At 47.3% G+C, this 18912-nt stretch overlaps 1 protein-coding gene across 1 annotated transcript in view; it reads right to left on the bottom strand.

The window, feature by feature from the left end:
* LOC115087279 (lysosomal-trafficking regulator-like) overlaps nucleotides 1-18912 on the bottom strand; it is a 1534685-nt gene that overhangs the window by 152252 nt on the left and 1363521 nt on the right.

Genomic DNA, 18912 nt, shown 5'->3' with positions numbered 1-18912 from the left:
AGGATAAGTTGAGTAAAGAAGGGAAAAGATCTCAAATTTTATTTATTTATTTTATTTATTTAGAGCTTTTTTATACCGACATTCATGATACAATCATATCATGCTGGTTTACAGATAACAAGGGCTTTTGTTGTTGTTTGCTCTGTTAACTGATTACCCCTTGTTTACTGTAAACCGGTACGATAAGACCTGGTCTTGAGCATCGGTATATTAAAAGAATTTAAATAAATAAATAAATAAATAAGGGCTGCAGTAACTTAGTACATATAACAAGTGCAAAAGAAACAATAAAGTTACAATATAACAGGGTTGCTAGAAATGGAGTAGCGGGAAGACAATAATTAAAGAAAATTAAAGAGACGTAAAATATTTACAATAAGAAGTATTTACATTATGCAGCAATGGTCTGTTAATGGATATTAGACTCGGGAAAGGCTTGTTTAAATAGCCAAGTCTTAAGCCTTTTTCTGAATGTTAATAAGCATGGCTCTAGTCTGAGATCAGGTGGTAATATGTTCCAGAGAGAGGGGCCCGCCATGGAAAAGGCCCGATTTCTGAGTTGTAGATGGTGTGTGGATTTGGTAGGTGGAATGAGCAGGGACCCTCTGTAGGCTTCTCTGATGGGTCTGGATGATGTGTGTAGTCTGAGGGGGATTTGGAGGTTGAGAGGGGCTTTGGAATGGATGGTTTTATGGATGATGGGGATGGACTTGTGTAGGATTCTGAAGTGTATAGGCACCCAGTGTAGATTTTTTAAAATAGGAGTGATGTGGTCTCTTCTTCTAGAGTTTGTCAGGATTCTAGCTGCCGCATTCTGTATCATCATTTCTAAATTAAATTCTGTATAATCATTCTGTATAAATTCTGTATAATCATTCTGTATAAATTATATAAATATATATATATATAATTTATATATATATATAAAATTATATATATTATATATATAATTTATATTAATATATATATATATACTGTGATGAAGCGCCACCATACAAAGGGTAGAAAAGGCAGAATAAGTTGAAGGAAAATTCTACTAGTTCCCCGGGCTGGCCAAAGAGGGCCTATTTCAGACCATTCGAGTATAACCTGGGAGAGGAGCATCAGCCCACTCTCCCAACAAGGATGCTAGAAAACAACTGTGCCCTGCATCCCGCAGGACACACAAAACGGCCCAAACAGGAGTCACTGTGTCGTGACAAGGCTAATATATCGGGCCATTCAAATACATCCCAGGAGAGGGGAGTCAGCCTACTCTCCCAACAAAATACGAAGAACCAACTGTGCCCTGCATCCCGCAGGACACATAAAGTGGCTGGCCAAAGAGGGTACTAGCCAGGCTTATATGGACTACAACTCCCAAGCTAGAGGCTCAGGTAGATCCACCAATAGGGGAAGAAACAAACCACCCAGCTGAGCCTAATGAGAGGGAATTAAACTCAGAAGAAATAATGATGATCGAGGAGGAGGGTGTCCCCTAGTGGTGGAGCTGGCCAAAAAACCCCGGCTCTTTAGAGCAGGAGGGGAGTGCAATGGAGATAGCCTAACGGAGGAGTCTTCTTTATCCAGTATGGAGACAGAGTAAGTGGCTGTCTGGGGCTGGGGGAATTTTCCTAATTAAGAACATAAGAACATAAGAAAATGCCATAATGGGTCAGACCAAGGGTCCATCAAGCCCAGCATCTTGTTTCCAACAGTGGCCAATCCAGGCCATAAGAACCTGGCAAGTACCCAAAAACTAAGTCTATTCCATGTTACCATTGCTAATGGCAGTGGCTATTCTCTAAGGGGTAGATTTTCAAAAAACGCGAATAGGCGTACTTTTGCTGGCGCATCAGGCGCAAGCAAAAGTACGCTGGATTTTAGTAGATACGTGCGGAGCCGCGCGTATCCACTAAAATCCTGGATCGGCGCGCGCAAGGCTATGAATTCTGTATAGCCGGCGCGCGCCGAGCCGCGCTGCCTACCCCCATTCCCTCCAAGGCCGCTCTGAAATCAGAGCGGCCTTGGAGGGAATCCTCTAACGCCCTCCCCTCATCTTCCCCTCCCTTCCTCTATCTAACCCACCAACCCGGCCCTGTCTACACCCCCCCCTTACCTTTCTCCGGGGATTTACGCCTCCCGGAGGGAGAAGTAAATCCCCGCGCGCCAGCGGGCCTCCTGTGCGCCGGGCCGCGACCTGGGGGCGGGTACGGAGGGCGCGGCCACGCCCCCGGACCGCCCCGGGCCGTAGCCACGCCCCCGTACCCGCCCCCAAAACGCTGCCGCCACGCCCCCGAAACGCCACGACGACCGGGCCCGCCCCGACACGCCCCCCTCGGAGAATCCCGGGACTTACGCGAGTCCCGGGGCTCTGCGCGCGCCGGTAGGCCTATGTAAAATAGGCTCACCAGCGCGCAGGGCCCTGCTCGCCTAAATCCGCCCGGTTTTGGGCGGATTTAGGCGAGCAGGGCTCTGAAAATCCGCCCCTAAGTGAATTTAATAGCAGGTAAGGACTTCTCCTCCAAGAACTTATCCAATTCTTTTTTAAACACAGCTATACTAACTGCACAAACCACATCCTCTGGCAACAAATTCCAGAGTTTAATTGTGCGTTGAGTAAAAAAGAACTTTCTCCGATTAGTTTTAAATGTGCCCCATGCTAACTTCATGGAGAGGCTCCTAGTCTTTCTACTATCCGAAAGAGTAAATAACCGATTCACATCTACCCGTTCTAGACCTCTCGTGATTTTAAACATCTCTATCATATCTCCCCTCAGTCGTCTCTTCTCCAAGCTGAAAAGTCCTAACCTCTTTAGTCTTTCCTCATAGGGGAGCTGTTCCATTCCCCTTATCATTTTGGTAGCCCTTCTCTGTACCTTCTCCATCGCAATTATATCTTTTTTGAGATGTGGCGACCAGAATTGTACACAGTATTCAAGATGCGGTCTCACCATGGAGCGATACAGAGGCATTATGACATTTTCCGTTTTATTCACCATTCTCTTTCTAATAATTCCCAACATTCTGTTTGCTTTTGTGACTGCCGCAGCACACTGAACCGACGATTTCAATGTGTTATCCACTATGACACCTAGATCTCTTTCTTGGGTTGTAGCATCTAATATGGAACCCAACATTGTGTAATTATAGAATGGGTTATTTTTCCCTATATGCATCACCTTGCACTTATCCACATTAAATTTCATCTGCCATTTAGATGCCCAATTTTCCAGTCTCACAAGGTCTTCCTGCAATTTTTCACAATCTGCTTGTGATTTAACTACTCTGAACAATTTTGTGTCATCTGCAAATTTGATTATCTCACTTGACGTATTTCTTTCCAGATCATTTATAAATATATTGAAAAGTAAGGGTCCCAATACAGATCCCTGAGGCACTCCACTGTCCACTCCCTTCCACTGAGAAAATTGTCCATTTAATCCTTCTCTCTGTTTCCTTCTTTTAGCCAGTTTGCAATCCATGAAAGGACATCGCCACCTATCCCATGACTTTTTACTTTTCCTAGAAGCCTTTCATGAGGAACTTTGTCAAAAGCCTTCTGAAAATCCAAGTATACTATATCTACTGGTTCACCTTTATCCACATGTTTATTAACTCCTTCAAAAAAGTGAAGCAGATTTGTGAGGCAAAACTTGCCCTGGGTAAAGCCATGCTGACTTTGTTCCATTAAACCATGTCTTTCTATATGTTCTGTGATTTTGATGTTTAGAACACTTTCCACTATTTTTCCTGGCACTGAAGTCAGGCTAACCGGTCTGTAGTTTCCCGGATCACCCCTGGAGCCCTTTTTAAATATTGGGGTTACATTTGCTATCCTCCAGTCTTCAGGTACAATGGATGATTTTAATGATAGGTTACAAATTTTTACTAATAGGTCTGAAATTACATTTTTTAGTTCCTTCAGAACTCTGGGGTGTATGGGTGGAATGGGAGACTCATAAGGATGCATTTAAGATAGCTCTGGGGAAAATCTACCAGTGCCCTTAATATTGGGTCGGGACTGGTGCCGCCTACCAGAATTAATACATAACAAGCACACCTTGATAGGTACCAGGGCTCAGGAACAAACCTTGGGAGAGGTTTTTCCATTTGAGGAGGGTGAGGTAGTGACCGCTCCAGCAAGGGACGCAAACCCAGGGCCCAGGGAATGCGGGAAAAGAGGGGGAAATCTGACCTGATTGGGTGCAGTGAAAAAGAGGACCTAAAGGAAGAGATGGTAGAAAAGCTTCTTGCCCGTTACCCAGGATTTAAGGAGGAACAAAGGAGGGATCCAGTGTTAAAAGTTGCTTGGGAAAGGGCCAAAACGCTGGATCGTAGCGGCATAAATAAAAGCACTGGAGACTTTCCTTATTTCATGATGGACAAAGGCTTATTATATCATGTCGAGGAGGGCCTAAATAGTCAGGAACCGTGGGTACAGTTAGTGGTTCCCACTAGTCTGCAGGAAGACGTACTATCATTAGCCCATGACCATCCACTAGCTGGGCACTTGGGCAGGCATAGGACCTTGGCGAGGGTGAAGCGCAGGTTCTTCTGGCCTGGCATTTATGAGATGGTAAAAAGGTTTTGCCGGTCATGCCCCAGCTGTCAGCTGGTATCTCCGCACAAGCCCCCAAAAGCTCCTTTGGTACCGCTCCCGATAGTACAGGAACCAATGGATAGGATAGCGGTTGATATCATTGGGCCTCTAGAAAAGAGTAGACGGGCATCAATATATCCTGGTTATTATGGACTATGCCACCCGGTTCCCTTGGGCCATTCTATTGAGGTCCATGACGTGCAGTTGAGTGTTGTCGAGACTGCAGTCGATGGGCCAGATAAGCGAGAGTGAGAGCTCGATCCTGAGGTAGGAAGGCTTTCGCTTTAAGAGTGTCCAAGTCGGCCCCTATGAACGATAGGGTTTGAGAGGGAACTAGCCTGGATTTTGGATAGTTTATGAGAAACCCTAGGGAGATCAGGGTATGCCACATCAGTGCAGCTTGCTGACTGGGAGCCCTGATCAACCAATCGTCGAGATAGGGGCAGATGTGGACACTTTGACTCCTGAGAAAGGCAGCTACCACTACGAGGCACTTGGTGAAGACTCGTGGGGCAGATGCTAGGCTGAATGGTAACACTCGATATTGAAAGTGTTTTGGGCCTACTAGGAATCGCAGGAATCTGCGATGTGACGGAGTAATTGAAATGTGTATGTAGGCATCCTGGAGGTCTAGAGAGTTGAGCCAGTCTTCCCTTTGGAGAAGGGGAAGAAGAGAATCTAAGGTCACCATCTTGAACTTTTCTCTTTGTAGGTATTTATTTAAGGTGCGAAGATCCAGTATTGGGCGAACACCACCTGACTTTTTTGGTATCAGGAAATACTGGGAATAGAACCCCTGCCCCTGTTGGGAGAGGGGCACTGGTTCTATTGCTCAGGTCTGGAGGAGGAGGGAGACCTCCTGCTCCAGGAGCAGTGAGTGGTCGGATGTTACCCATGTCAGCCGAGGTGGGGAATCCAGTAGAACAGAGAGAAAGTTGAGGTGGTAACCTTGGGTTATTACAGCGAGTACCCACTGATCTGTGGTGACTGTGTGCCATGGTTTGGAGAAGTGGCACAACCGGCCTCCGACGGGAATGGTCGGAAGTGGAGGCTGGGTACTGCTCTCTAGGGAGGAGTCAAAAGCCAGATGCTGGACCTGGCTGGGGGGCTGGCTGTGACTTCTGTACTCGAGGTTGCCTGGATTGGACTTTTTGGTAAGGTTTAGAAGGTTGACCCCTGGACGCCGGGGGATAGAATCTCCTTTGCCAGTAGAATTGTCTCTTGAAGTCTCTCCTAAAAGATCTTTTGGAAGAGGAGGAGAGATCAGAAGGCAGTAAGGAGAGCTGGTGCAGAGTCTCTTGGTGGTCCTTGAGCTGCGCCACTGCTTCTTGAATCTTTTCTCCAAAAAGATTATCCCCAGCACAGGGCAAGTCAGCTAACCTGTCCTATACTTCTGGTCTGAGGTCTGAAGACTTTAGCCAGGCCCATCTCGCACTAATTCCTGCTGCCGAAACTCTGGAGGCGGTGTCGAAGATGTCATATGCCGACCGCACTTCATGTTTTCCAGCATCTAGACCCTTTTGTGCTAGGGCAAAAAGTTGGTCCTGGAATTGTAGAGGTAAGGCTTCAGCAAATTCCTGAATCTTCGTAAACAGGGCTCTGTTGTACTGGGTCATGTACAGCTGATAGGAAGCAATGCGAGAGATGAGCATTGACCCATGAAATACTTGCCTTCCGAATGCATCCAGAAATTTCTGTTCTTTTCCTGGGGGAATGGAAGAGTGGGGTTTGGAGCATCGTGCCCTCTTCTGGGCTGACTCCAATATCACTGAATGATGGTCTAGTTGAGCTCTCTGGAAACCAGGGGCTGACTGAACTAGATAGGTGGAATCTGCCTTACGGTTGACAGCTGCCACAGAGCCAGGGTGCTCCCAATTTCTCTTTAAAAGGTCCAAGAGGATATCATGAATAGGGATAGACATGATTTCCTTAGGAGCATCGAGAAATTGGAGAAGTTCCAACATCTGATGCCTTAGAGTCCTCTTCGGTCTGAAGCTGGAATGGAACTGTTTCAGACATTTCTTTTACAAAGTTGATAAAGGACAAGTCCTCTGGAGGAGAACACTTCCTTTCATCAGGAGGAGAGGGCTGTGAAGGCAGATCATCTGTATCCTCGGACGAATCATCGGTCCAGGGATTGTATGGCTCATCACCAGCTCCCATATGTTCATCAGAAGGGAGTAATGGTGTTATTCCGGAAGGTCTGGGACTAGGCATCGATGGCTTTGGAAGTGGAATTGAAGGCATCAATGGAGGCATTGAAGGCATTGATGAGGACATTGGAGGCATTGATGGAGGCACAGATGGAATCGGTGACACTGATGGATGTGTCGGTGTTAGTACTCTGGAGGGTGGAATGGAGATTGGTTTTTCTTCTTATTCCTCTGATGACAAGGGTATCGGTGAAGAAGGAATTGGGGCCATCGGTTCCCTCGGAATCACCAGTGGAAGGGCATTGATTAACTTATCCATTCTTGCCAATAGCGGTGCAAGCGCCATGGATATCGGGTCAGTGGCTGGAGCAGGAATCGGCACTGGCAACGATAGAGGTTTGAACCCCTGGAGTGCTTTACCGATGGCCTCTTGGATCATCTGACCCAATTCCTCACGGAAACCTGGGGCATGGATACCCGGTTCCGGAGTAGGAGGCAGCACTGGCGTAGCCGGAGGGTCCATGGTGAAAGTGGAGTCGCAGCTCCCGGCACCTGTCCAGGCGGGGAACGCCTTGGTGACCCAGAAACAGAAGAGGATGGGGCCTTTTCTGTATGGGACTTCTTTGTTGGTGCTCAGACGGCGTCGATGCCGAGGGCTTGCCTGTATCGGTGGCCTGAGCTTTCCGATGGTGGTGTCTATGTTTTTCTCGATGTTCTCCTCAGTCTTTCTCCTGAGGAGGAACAGAGAGGGTCGACGCCCGCGGAGTCGTCGAAGCAGGTCGGGCAGCAGCGTGTTCCCGGTGCTGGCGAGAAGTAGACGGCACTGGTTCAGACGACGTCGAAGCTATCAATGGAGGTGGGGTTTTTGGCTGAAAGAGAAGACCCATCTTCTCCAGCTGAGCCTTGCGACCCTTTGGTGTCATTTGGGCCCATTTGGTGCAAGTAATGACATCATGGTCGGACCCCAATCACATCACACAGACCGTATGAGGGTCAGTGATGGACATCGTTCAAGTGCAGTCAGGGCACCAACGAAAACCTGACGCCATGGCCTTGACAAAATTTAACCGCAGTGTAGTCGATGGCCGGTAGGCCACGAGGGAAAAACTCGACGGGAATCAACCGCAAGCTTTTAAAAAAACTTACTGTTCGGCCGCTGAGCAAAGTTTTTTTGAAAGTTTTAATGAAGTTCCATGAGGAAAAATTCCTTTCAGGAATCTCTGAAGAACTCCTTAACCCGCGTGGCTACTGCTGCGCGTAAAAAAGACTGAAGGGGGACCCCTGCTGGATGCAGGGTTGGTGCTGTGCTGGGCATGCCCAGTAGGTGCCAGTCAAAGTTCTAGAAACTTTGGCAAAAGTGTTACACGATTGGGCTCCATCCTGATGATGTCACCCATATGTGAGGACTACCATCCTGCTTGTCCTGTGAGAATTAATGAATCAATGTCTCATTGGGGCATGCTAGAGGGTTAAGTTTTAATATGCCTTAAATGACTGCTTCATGGAGTAGCTAGTCCATGAGAGGGGCAGTTATTTAAATCTAGTCCTCAGTAGAATGTATAACCTGGTGCAAGAGGTTACAGTGGTGGGGCTGCTAAGCAATAGTGATCATAATGCAATCAAGTTTGACATACTCGCTAGAAGGAGGACATTAAGAAAACATTGTAATAGCATATAACATTAAGAAAGGAGTCTATGATAGAATGAGAAGGGCTACCAAAATGATAAGGGGAATGGAACAGCTCCCCTATGAGGAAAGACTAAAGAGGTTAGGACTTTTCAGCTTGGAGAAGAGACGACTGAGGGGGGATATGATAGAGATGTTTAAAATCATGAGAGGTCTAGAACGGGTAGATGTGAATGGGTTATTTACTCTTTCGGATAGTAGAAAGACTAGGGGGCACTCCATGAAGTTAGCATGGGGCACATTTAAAACTAATCGGAGAAAGTTCTTTTTTACTCAACGCACAATTAAACTCTGGAATTTTTTGCCAGAGAATGTGGTTAGTGCAGTTAGCATAGCTGTGTTTAAAAAAGGATTGGATAAGTTCTTGGAGGAGAAGTCCATTACCTGCTATTAAGTTCACTTAGAGAATAGCCACTGCCATTAGCAATGGTTACATGGAATAGACTGTGGGTACTTGCCAGGTTCTTATGGCCTGGATTGGCCACTGTTGGAAACAGGATGCTGGGCTTGATGGACCCTTGGTCTGACCCAGTATGGCATTTTCTTATGTTCTTATGTTCTTAAAGATAAAATTAATTAGAAAAAAACTAGAAGGAACAGCTGCAAAGGTTAACATTTTGCATGAGGAATAGACACTGAGAAGAGAGGATCACCTTGCTGGTGGCTGAAAGGAATCAGTAAGTTTTTGCTTGGGACATTGTCTTTTTTAAAAGTATTGGGGCAAAGTTAACTATTTGGGAATATTATTTAGTGTGTTTGTGCTTTTAATAGTCAGTAAGGCAGTGAATAAACAAGTTAGACTGTATTTTTAAATAGTCAGTCAGTAAGGCAGCTAGTAAGCAGTAGTTAGTGTGTTTATTTTTAAAAATCTGTAAGGCAGCTAGTAAGCAGAACTGAGTGTTTGTATTAAAAAAAAAATTAGCCAGAAGCTAGAAATAAGCTAGGAGCAGTGTATACCTAAGTAAAAAGTTTGAAAAAGTTCAGTTCAGATACTCACCTTGGAAAGGTGTTGTGGTAGTGTTATTTGTTTTGATTAGGTACCAACATTTGTTAATCAAGAGAGCAGTGAGTCACTCTGGCTGACTAACTGAAGTTAGACTGTTTGTATTTCCCACCCACCCCTAGCTCATCCTTTAATTTATAGGCAGTTGCCACTTTCACAAAAAAAAAAAAAAAATACAAAATAAGAACAAAAACTTTATTGAGAGTTTGATCAGTCCCTTGTAGGCCACTACCAGACATATAGTGAATTCACTAATACATTTAAAGGAAGTTAATTAGACACATTCCTACACCCATAGCAACCTAAAACTTAACTAGGAACTGAACAAAATTGAGATGAAGGCAGCAGCCCAGCAGCAAGAGGGGGGCTTCCCAGTCTTTTGCATCGAGTGTCACATGTATGATTTTTTACCCCCCGGTGAGAAGTTGTACATGTGCATGCAATGCAAAGAGCTCCTGACTCTCAGAGAACGAGTCCGATCTCTGGAGGCTAGAGTGGCAGACCTGGAGGAGCAGAGGCAGACAGAGAGGTATATAGATGAGACCTTCAGGGACATAGTAGCCAAGTCCCAACTTCAGACTGGCAGCCCTGGTGCTGCCTTGGAGGAAGAAGGTCTCATGATTGGAGAGCATCAACCTGGTGCAGCAGGAAAGGATCATGTAGCAAGGACCTGCTCTCCACGTGATGCATTGTCCTTTCGCACCGAGGATATCTTCCCAAGGCCTACTGCCCAGGAGGGAAGGGTTAGGTCGGCCGTCATAGTTGGTGATTCGATTATTAGGAATGTAGATAGCTGGGTGGCTGATGGGCGTGAAGATCGCCTGGAAAGATGCCTACCTGGTGCGAAGGTGGCGGACCTCACTCATCACCTAGACAGGATTTTAGACAATGCTGGGGAGGAGCCGGCAGTCGTGGTACATGTGGGCACCAACGACATAGGAAAATGTGAGAGGGAGGTTCTGGAAGCCAAATTAGGCTCTTAGGTAGAAAGCTTAAATCCAGAACCTCCAGGGTAGCATTCTCTGAAATGCTCCCTGTTCCACGCGCAGGTCATCAGAGGCAGGCAGAGCTCTGGAGTCTCAATGCGTGGATGAGACGATGGTGCAAGGAAGAAGGATTCAGTTTTGTTAAGAACTGGGAAACCTTTTGGGGAAGGGGGACTATCTTCCGAAGGGATGGGCTCCACCTTAACCAGGGTGGAACCAGACTGCTGGTGCTAACCTTTTTAAAAGGAGATAGAGCAGCTTTTAAACTAGAACAAAGGGGAAAGCCGACAATCGCTCAGCAGCGCATGGTTTGGAGAGAACATCACTGTCGGGATGCCCAAATTCTAATGATGCATTAGAATTAGTGCATCCCGACAGTGAGGTTCCAATAATAAGAAAAGTAGTCCAAATGCCTGTAACTAAAAACTCACCTGAGCTAAAAAAATTCTAACTTATCCCTATCAATTAAAAAGCAGAATGAAAATACAAACAAAAAACAAACTTTGAAATGTTTGTATGCTAATGCCAGAAGTCTAAGAAGTAAGATGGGAGAATTAGAATGTATAGCAGTGAATGATAACATAGACTTAATTGGTATCTCAGAGACATGGTGGAAGGAGGACAACCAATGGGACAGTGCTATACCAGGGTACAAATTATATAGCAATGACAGAGAGGAGCACTCGGGAGGCAGTGTGGCACTTTATGTCCGTGATGGCATAGAATCCAACAGGATAAACATCCTGCATGAGATTAATTGCACAACTGAATCTTTATAGGTAGAAATCCCATGTGTGTCGGGGAAGACTATAGTGATAGGAGTATACTACCGTCCACCTGGTCAAGATGGTGAGACTGACAGTGAAATGCTAAGAGAAATTAGGGAAGCTAACCAAATTGGTAGTGCGGTGATAATGGGAGACTTCAATTACCCCAATATTGACTGGGTAAATGTATCATCGGGACCCGCTAGAGAGATAAAGTTCCCGGATGGAATAAATGATAGCTTTATGGAGCAATTGGTTCAGGAACTGACGAGAGAGGGCACAATTTTAGATCTAATTCTCAGTGGAGCAAAGGATTTGGTGAGAGAGGTAACGGTGGTGGGGGCTGCTTGGCAATTGTGATCATAATATGATCAAATTTGAATTAATGACTGGAAGGGGGACAAGTAAGCAAATCCACGGCTCTCGTGCTAAACTTTCAAAAGGGAAACTTTAATAAAATGAGAAAAATAGTTAGAAAAAAACTGAAAGGAGCAGCTATAAAGGTAAAAAGTGTGCAAGAGGCGTGGTCATTGTTAAAAAATACCATCCTAGAAGCACAGTCCAGATGTATTCCACACATTAAGAAAGGTGGAAAGCAGGCAAAACGATTACCGGCATGGTTAAAAGGGGAGGTGAAAGAAGCTATTTTAGCCAAAAGATCTTCATTCAAAAATTGGAAGAAGGATCCAACAGAGGAAAATAGGAAAATGCATAAACGTTGGCAAGTTAAATGTAAGACATTGATAAGACAAGCTAAGAGAGAATTTGAAAAGAAGTTGGCTATAGAGGCAAAAACTCACAGTAAAATCTTTTTTAAATATATCCGAAGCAGAAAGCCTGTGAGGGAGTCAGTTGGACCGTTAGATGATCGAGGGGTTAAAGGGGCACTTAGAGAAGATAAGGCCATTGCGGAAAGATTAAATGATTTCTTTTCTTCGGTGTTTACTGAAGAGGATGATGGGGAGGTACCCATACTGGAAAAGGTTTTCATGGGTAATGATTCAGATGGACTGAACCAAATCACGGTGAACCTAGAAGATGTGGTAGACCTGATTGATAAACTGAAGAGTAGTAAATCACCTGGACTGGATGGTATACACCCCACAGTTCTGAAGGAACTAAAAAATGAAATTTCAGACCTATTAATAAAAATTTGTAACCTATCATTAAAATCATCTATTGTACTTCAAGAATGGAGGATAGCTAATGTAACCCCAATATTTAAAAAGGGCTCCAGGGGCGATCTGGGAAACTACAGACCAGTTAGCCTGACTTCAGTGCCAGGAAAAATAGTGGAAAGTGTTATAAACATCAAAATCACAGAACATATAGAAAGACATGGTTTAATGGAACAAAGACAGCATGGCTTTACCCAAGGCAAGTCTTGCCTCACAAATCTGCTTCACTTTTTTGAAGGAGTTAATAAACATGTGGATAAAGGTGAACCGGTAGATGTAGTGTACTTGGATTTTCAGAAAGTGTTTGACAAAGTTCCTCATGAGAGGCTTCTAGGCAAAGTATAAAGTCATGGGATAGGTGGCGATGTCCTTTCGTGGATTGCAAACTGGCTAAAAGACAGGAAACAGATTGTAGGATTAAATGGACAATTTTCTCAGTGGAAGGAAGTGGGCAGTGGAGTGCCTCAGGGATCTGTATTGGGAACCTTACTTTTCAATATATTTATAAATGATCTGGAAAGAAATACGAGTGAGATAATCAAATTTGCAGATGATATAATATTGTTCAGAGTAGTTAAATCACAAGCAGATTGTGATAAATTGCAGGAAGACCTTGGGAGACTGGAAAATTGGGCATCAAAATGGCAGATGAAATTTAATGTGGATAAGTGCAAAATGATGCATATAGGGAAAAATAACCCATGCTATATTTACACAATATTAGGTTCTATATTAGGTTCTACATCCCAAGAAAGAGATCTAGGCGTCATAGTGGATAACACATTGAAATTGTTGGTTCAGTGTGCTGCAGCAGTCAAAAAAGCAAATAGAATGTTGGGAATTATTAGAAAGAGAATGGTGAATAAAACGGAAAATGTCATAATGCCTCTGTATCGCTCCATGGTGAGACCGCACCTTGAACACTGTGCATAATTCTGGTCGCCGCATCTCAAAAAAGATATAATTGCAATGGAGAAGGTACAGAGGAGGGCTCCCAAAATGATAAGGGGAATGGAACAGCTTCCTTATGAGGAAACACTAAAGAGGTTAGGACTTTTCAGCTTGGAGAAGAGAAGGCTGAGGGGGGGATATGATAGAGGTGTTTAAAATCATGAGAGGTCTAGAACGGGTAGATGTAATTCGGTTATTTACTCTTTCGGATAATAGAAAGACTAGGAGGCACTCCATGAAGTTAGCGTGTGGCACATTTAAAACTAATCGGAGAAAGTTCTTTTTCACTCAACGCACAATTAAACTCTGGAATTTGTTGCCAGAGGATATGGTTAGTGCAGTTAGTATAGCTGTGTTTAAAAAAGGATTGGATAAGTTCTTGGAGGAGAAGTCCATTACCTATTAATTGAGTTGACTTAGAAAATAGCCACTGCTATTACTAGCAACTGTAACATGGAATAGACTTAGTTTTTGGGTACTTGCCAGGTTCTTATGGCCTGGATTGGCCAGTGTTGGAAACAGGATGCTGGGCTTGATGGACCCTTGGTCTGACCCAGTATGGCATGTTCTTATGTTCTTATACCACTTTGGGAGCCCAAATAAAATGTATTCTATGCATTTAAAAAGGTCAAAGGAAGACCAAATGACTGCCAGCATGGTTTAATGGTGAAGTGAAAAAGGCAGTTAAACCCAAACATGAATAGTTCAAAAAAATAGAAACAGACCCACAAATAAAGAAAATATACAATAGCTTAAGGACTGGCAAGTTAGATGTAAAACAACAGTAAGATAAGCCAAGAGAGAATTTGAGAAGAAGGAAAAAGCCTGTGAGGGAATCTGTTGGGTTGCTAGATGGCTTAGGGATAAATAGGCTGCTCAGGTAGGACAAGGAAATAGCAAAAAAAATTGATTTGAATTCTTTGCCTTGTTCTTTACTTAGGAAGATGTTGGGAACATATTACACCTGAAACATTCTTTAATGTTGATAATTCTAAGCAACTAAAACAAATCTCTGTGATAATGGAAGATATAATAGATCAAATTGACAAAATAAAGAGTAACAAATTACCAGCTCAGAAGTGGATGCCCTCAAATCCTGGTGATTTGTTTTTCTTTATTTTGTCAACTCAGTTCTAAAAGAACACAAAGATGAAACTGCAAACCTGTTGCTAAAAATCTGTAAGCTATCATTTAAAACTATTTCCATACCCTCTTCTGCAGGCACACCGGTTTTCAGGACAGCCATAATGAATATGCATGAAATAAATATGAATACATTGGAGATGCAATTTATGCAAATCTATCGCATGCATTTTTATTGTGACAATCCTGAAAACCCGACTGGTTAGGTGTGCCTCTAGGAGAGGGCTGGGAAAAGAAAATTATTCCTTACCTGCTAATTTTCGTTCCTGTAGTACCAAGGATCAGTCCAGACGGTGGGTTATGTCCCCCGTCCAGCAGATGGAGTCAGAACAGACTTCGAGGGACGTCACCAGTATAAGCCAGTGCTCCCTCTGCTGGAGCTCAGTATCCCGTATAGCAAAGCCCAAAGGACCCGAAAGGGATTGAATCAAGTTACTCAACATACCTGAAAAGACAGGCACTAAACTGCAATAACAATGAACCGCCAACGAGCGGTAAGAACCCAACTTGTAGAGAGCTGTGCAAAACAGAAACAAGGCACAAACAGCAGGTAATAGAAGATATCGACAGGCATCAGAACCGAGCAGAAGCAGAAAGATCCCAGAGTGGTGGGCGTCTGGACTGATCCTTGGTACTACAGGAACGAAAATTAGCAGGTAAGGAATAATTTTCTTTTCCCTGTACGTACCAGGATCAGTCCAGACGGTGGGATGTACCAAAGCTTCCCTAAACCGGGTGGGCCCCTGAAAGCCCTGCTCGGAGAACCTGGGCACCAAAGTGTCCCATGGAGGACGACGCCAGGTGCAGTCGATAATGTCGTGAAAAGGTATGCAGCGACTTCCACGTCGCTGCTCGGCAGATCTCCTGGGAGGAGACGGAGCGAGATTCCGCCCAGGACGCCGCCTGTGAGCGGGTGGAATGAGCGATAACCCCGCTAGGCGGAATACGGCCAGCTCCAATGTAGGAGACCGAGATAGCTTCTTTAAGCCATCGCGCAATCGTTGTCTTCGAGGCCTGACACCCCTTCTTCGGACCGGACCAGAGAACGAAGAGATGATCTGAGAGCCGGAAATCATTGGTCACCTCCAGGTAGTGACGCAAGGTGCGCTTGACATCCAAGAGACGAAGAGACCTAGGCTCGCTGGGTCCAAAGGACGGAAGTTCCACCGTCTGATTCAAGTGAAAAGACGAGACAACCTTCAGAAGGAAGGAAGGTACGGTGCGCAGGGAGACACCGGAATCCGTGAACCTGAGATAAGGCTCCCTGCAGGACAACGCTTGTAGCTCCGAGACACGACGCGCGGAGCAGATGGCCACAAGGAAGACCGCCTTTAGAGTCAGATCCTTGAGGGTCGCTCCACGTATCGGCTCAAAAGGTGCCCCTGACAAGGCTCGAAGCACCAGGTTGAGACTCCAGGAGGGACAAGGATCCCGGACAGGAGGGCGCACATGTTTGACACCCTTGAGGAAACGGGCAACGTCCGGTTGCAGGAGAAGAGAGCCATCCACGCGCACGAAGGAACTCAGGGCCGACACCTGGACTCGTAGGGAATTATAGGCGAGTCCCTTATCCAGACCATCTTGAAGGAACTGCAGAATCGACGGGACAGACGCCTCCGTGGGTCGGATCCCCCTGGAAGAACACCAGACGTCGAACGTTCTCCAAACTCGCACATAAGCAACAGAAGTAGAAGACTTCCGGGCCCGCAGCATTGTAGAAACTACCGCCTCAGGGTAGCCCCTGCGTCGAAGGCGGCGCCGTTCAAAAGCCATGCCGCAAGACAGAAGAGTTCGGCCTGGTCGAAATATACTGGACCCTGGCGCAGGAGCCGAGGAAGATGACCGAGCCGAAGCGGGCCGTCCACCGCCAGCTGGAGAAGGTCCACAAACCAGGGCCTGCGCGGCCACTCCGGAGCGACGAGTACCACAGGACCTTGATGATTTTCTATCCTGCGGAGCGTTTTGCCCACCAGGGGCCACGGAGGAAAGACGTAGAGCAGCCGACGAGTCGGCCACGGAAGGGCTAGGGCATCCACCCCCTCCGCGCCTCGTTCCCTCCGGCGACTGAAAAACCGAGGTGCCTTGGCGTTGGCGGCCGTGGCCATCAGATCGAAATGCGGTGCGCCCCACCGCTGAATTACCAGCCGCATCGCCTCGGCGGAGAGCTCCCATTCGCCGGGATCCAGTTGTTGACGACTGAGAAAGTCCGCCTGGATATTGTCCACTCCGGCGATGTGAGAAGCTGCGATCCTGACTAGATGCCTTTCCGCCCACTCCATTAGGGGGGTCGACTCTAGGGAGACATGCTTGCTTTTCGTGCCTCCCTGTCGATTGATATAGGCCACCGTGGTGGCGTTGTCGGAGAGGATTCGTACTTCCCTGTTCCGCACCAGGGGAAGGAACCGCTGTAGTGCCAGCCGCACCGCCCTGGTCTCCAGACGGTTGATCGGCCAGGTCGCCTCTGTCGGGGACCACATTCCCTGCGTTGCGCTGCGGTCGCAGACGGCGCCCCAGCCCACGAGGCTGGCATCGGTGGTGACCACCACCCAATTGGGAACATCGAGAGAGACACCCTGAGCCAGATTCGTCGGCACCAGCCACCAGTCCAGACTGTCCCTGGCGACAGAGGGGAGAGGAAGGATCACCTGATAATCCTGGGACACCGGTTTCCACCTGGAGAGGAGGGACGCCTGCAGAGGGCGCAGGTGCGCAAAAGCCCAGGGCACCATATCGATGGTGGACGCCATCACTCCCAGCAACTGAAGATAATTCCAGGAAGTGGGCTCCTGCAAAGCTGAAAAATGACAGACATGCTCCCGCAACAACTGAGCCTTGTCAGGACGCAAAAACACCTTGCCCTGCAGCGTGTCGAAGCTGGCACCCAGGAAGTCCAGGCGCTGAGAAGGAACCAAAGAACTCTTGGCGAAGTTCACGACCCATCCCAGGGATTGGAGGACCTGGACCACCCTGGCCACCGACTCCTGTCCGTGGGCAAAGGACTTCGATCGAATCAGCCAATCGTCCAGATAGGGATGGACAAGTATCCCGTCCCTGCGGAGAGCCGCGGCGACGACAACCATGATCTTGGTGAAGGTGCGAGGGCGCTGTCGCTAGACCGAACGGGAGAGCTGTGAACTGGACAGTGCTGGCCACAGAACCTTGAAGCGGAGAAAACGACGATGCGCCGGCAGGATGGGAATGTGCAAATAGGCCTCCGTCAGATCCAAGGAGGCCAGAAATTCCCCTCGATGAACCTGCTGCAATCACCGAGTGCAGCGTCTCCATGCGGAACCTGCTGACTCGCAGAGACTTGTTGACTTCCTTGAGATCGAGAATGGGCCGGAAGGAACCGTCCTTCTTTGGCACGACGAAGTAGATAGAATAGTGACCCGAGCCCACCTCGGCCGAAGGGGATGGGGGCAATGGCTCCTATGCCCTGTAGTCGATCCAGAGTCTGCTGTATCGCCGCCCTCTTGAGGTCCGAAGCACAGGGGGAGAAGAGGAACCGGTTCTCTGGAGGGACGGGCAACTCCAAAGCGTGCCGTCCCTTATAGTGTCCAGGAACCCACTGGTCCGCCGATATCCTTACCCACTCCCCGTAGAAATCCGCCAGGCGACCCCCTATCCTGGGCGTGGGGGAGTGGGGGCATCTGGCATCATTGGGACGACTTTGGTGGAGGAGGACCCTGTCCGGAGCCGTCACGGGCGGAGCGGCGCCCACCGAAAGGACCGAGACCAGGTCTGGGTCTGGAGGAGGAGGAGGAGGCAGCACGGGTCCCCGGCTGCTTGTACGACCTATAGCGCCTCTGCGCTCCGGGTTCTAGTTCTGGGTAGACGCAAAAGCCCCTGGAGGGTCGATGTCTGTCTTCAGGGAGTAGGTGAACAGCATTCTCCCCGAGAGATTTGTGATCTGATCCCAGTCATCTCAACACAAGAATTTTCCGCGGAAAGGCAAGGACCCCAAGCTCGACTTAGAGGAGGCATCCGCCGCCCACCACAGTGCGGAGCCAAAGGGAGCCTCCTAGCCGCCACCACGATTACAATGGAACGCGCCCTGTACTCGGAAGGAGAGATCATACAGAGGCATCGGCCCCATAGGGCTATCGCGGACTCCAGGCGGCAGGCCTGCGCAGCTTCGTGCGCTGGGTAACGGCTTGAAGAAGTCAGCCACTGTTGCACCCAACGGAAGACTGGCCCGCTGAGCCAGTTGAGCGTGGTACACAGTGACAGCCCGGCATCATGCCCAAGGGATACTTCGAAAACCTTCTTCAAGAATACCTCCAACTTGCGGTCCTGAGTATCCCGGAGCTCCGTGCCGCCCGTGACCGGGATCGTCGTCCTCTTGGTGACCGCCAAGACGGCCGAATCCACCTTGGGAACCTTGATAAGATCCAAGAAGTCTTCTGGCAGCGGGTACAACTTCTCCATGGCACGAGTGACCTTAAATGAGGCTTCAGGGGTA

This window comes from Rhinatrema bivittatum, chromosome 3, assembly GCF_901001135.1.
Source record: "Rhinatrema bivittatum chromosome 3, aRhiBiv1.1, whole genome shotgun sequence".
Taxonomy (NCBI): Eukaryota; Metazoa; Chordata; class Amphibia; order Gymnophiona; family Rhinatrematidae; genus Rhinatrema; species Rhinatrema bivittatum.
This window is presented reverse-complemented; position numbering and strand designations above follow the sequence as displayed.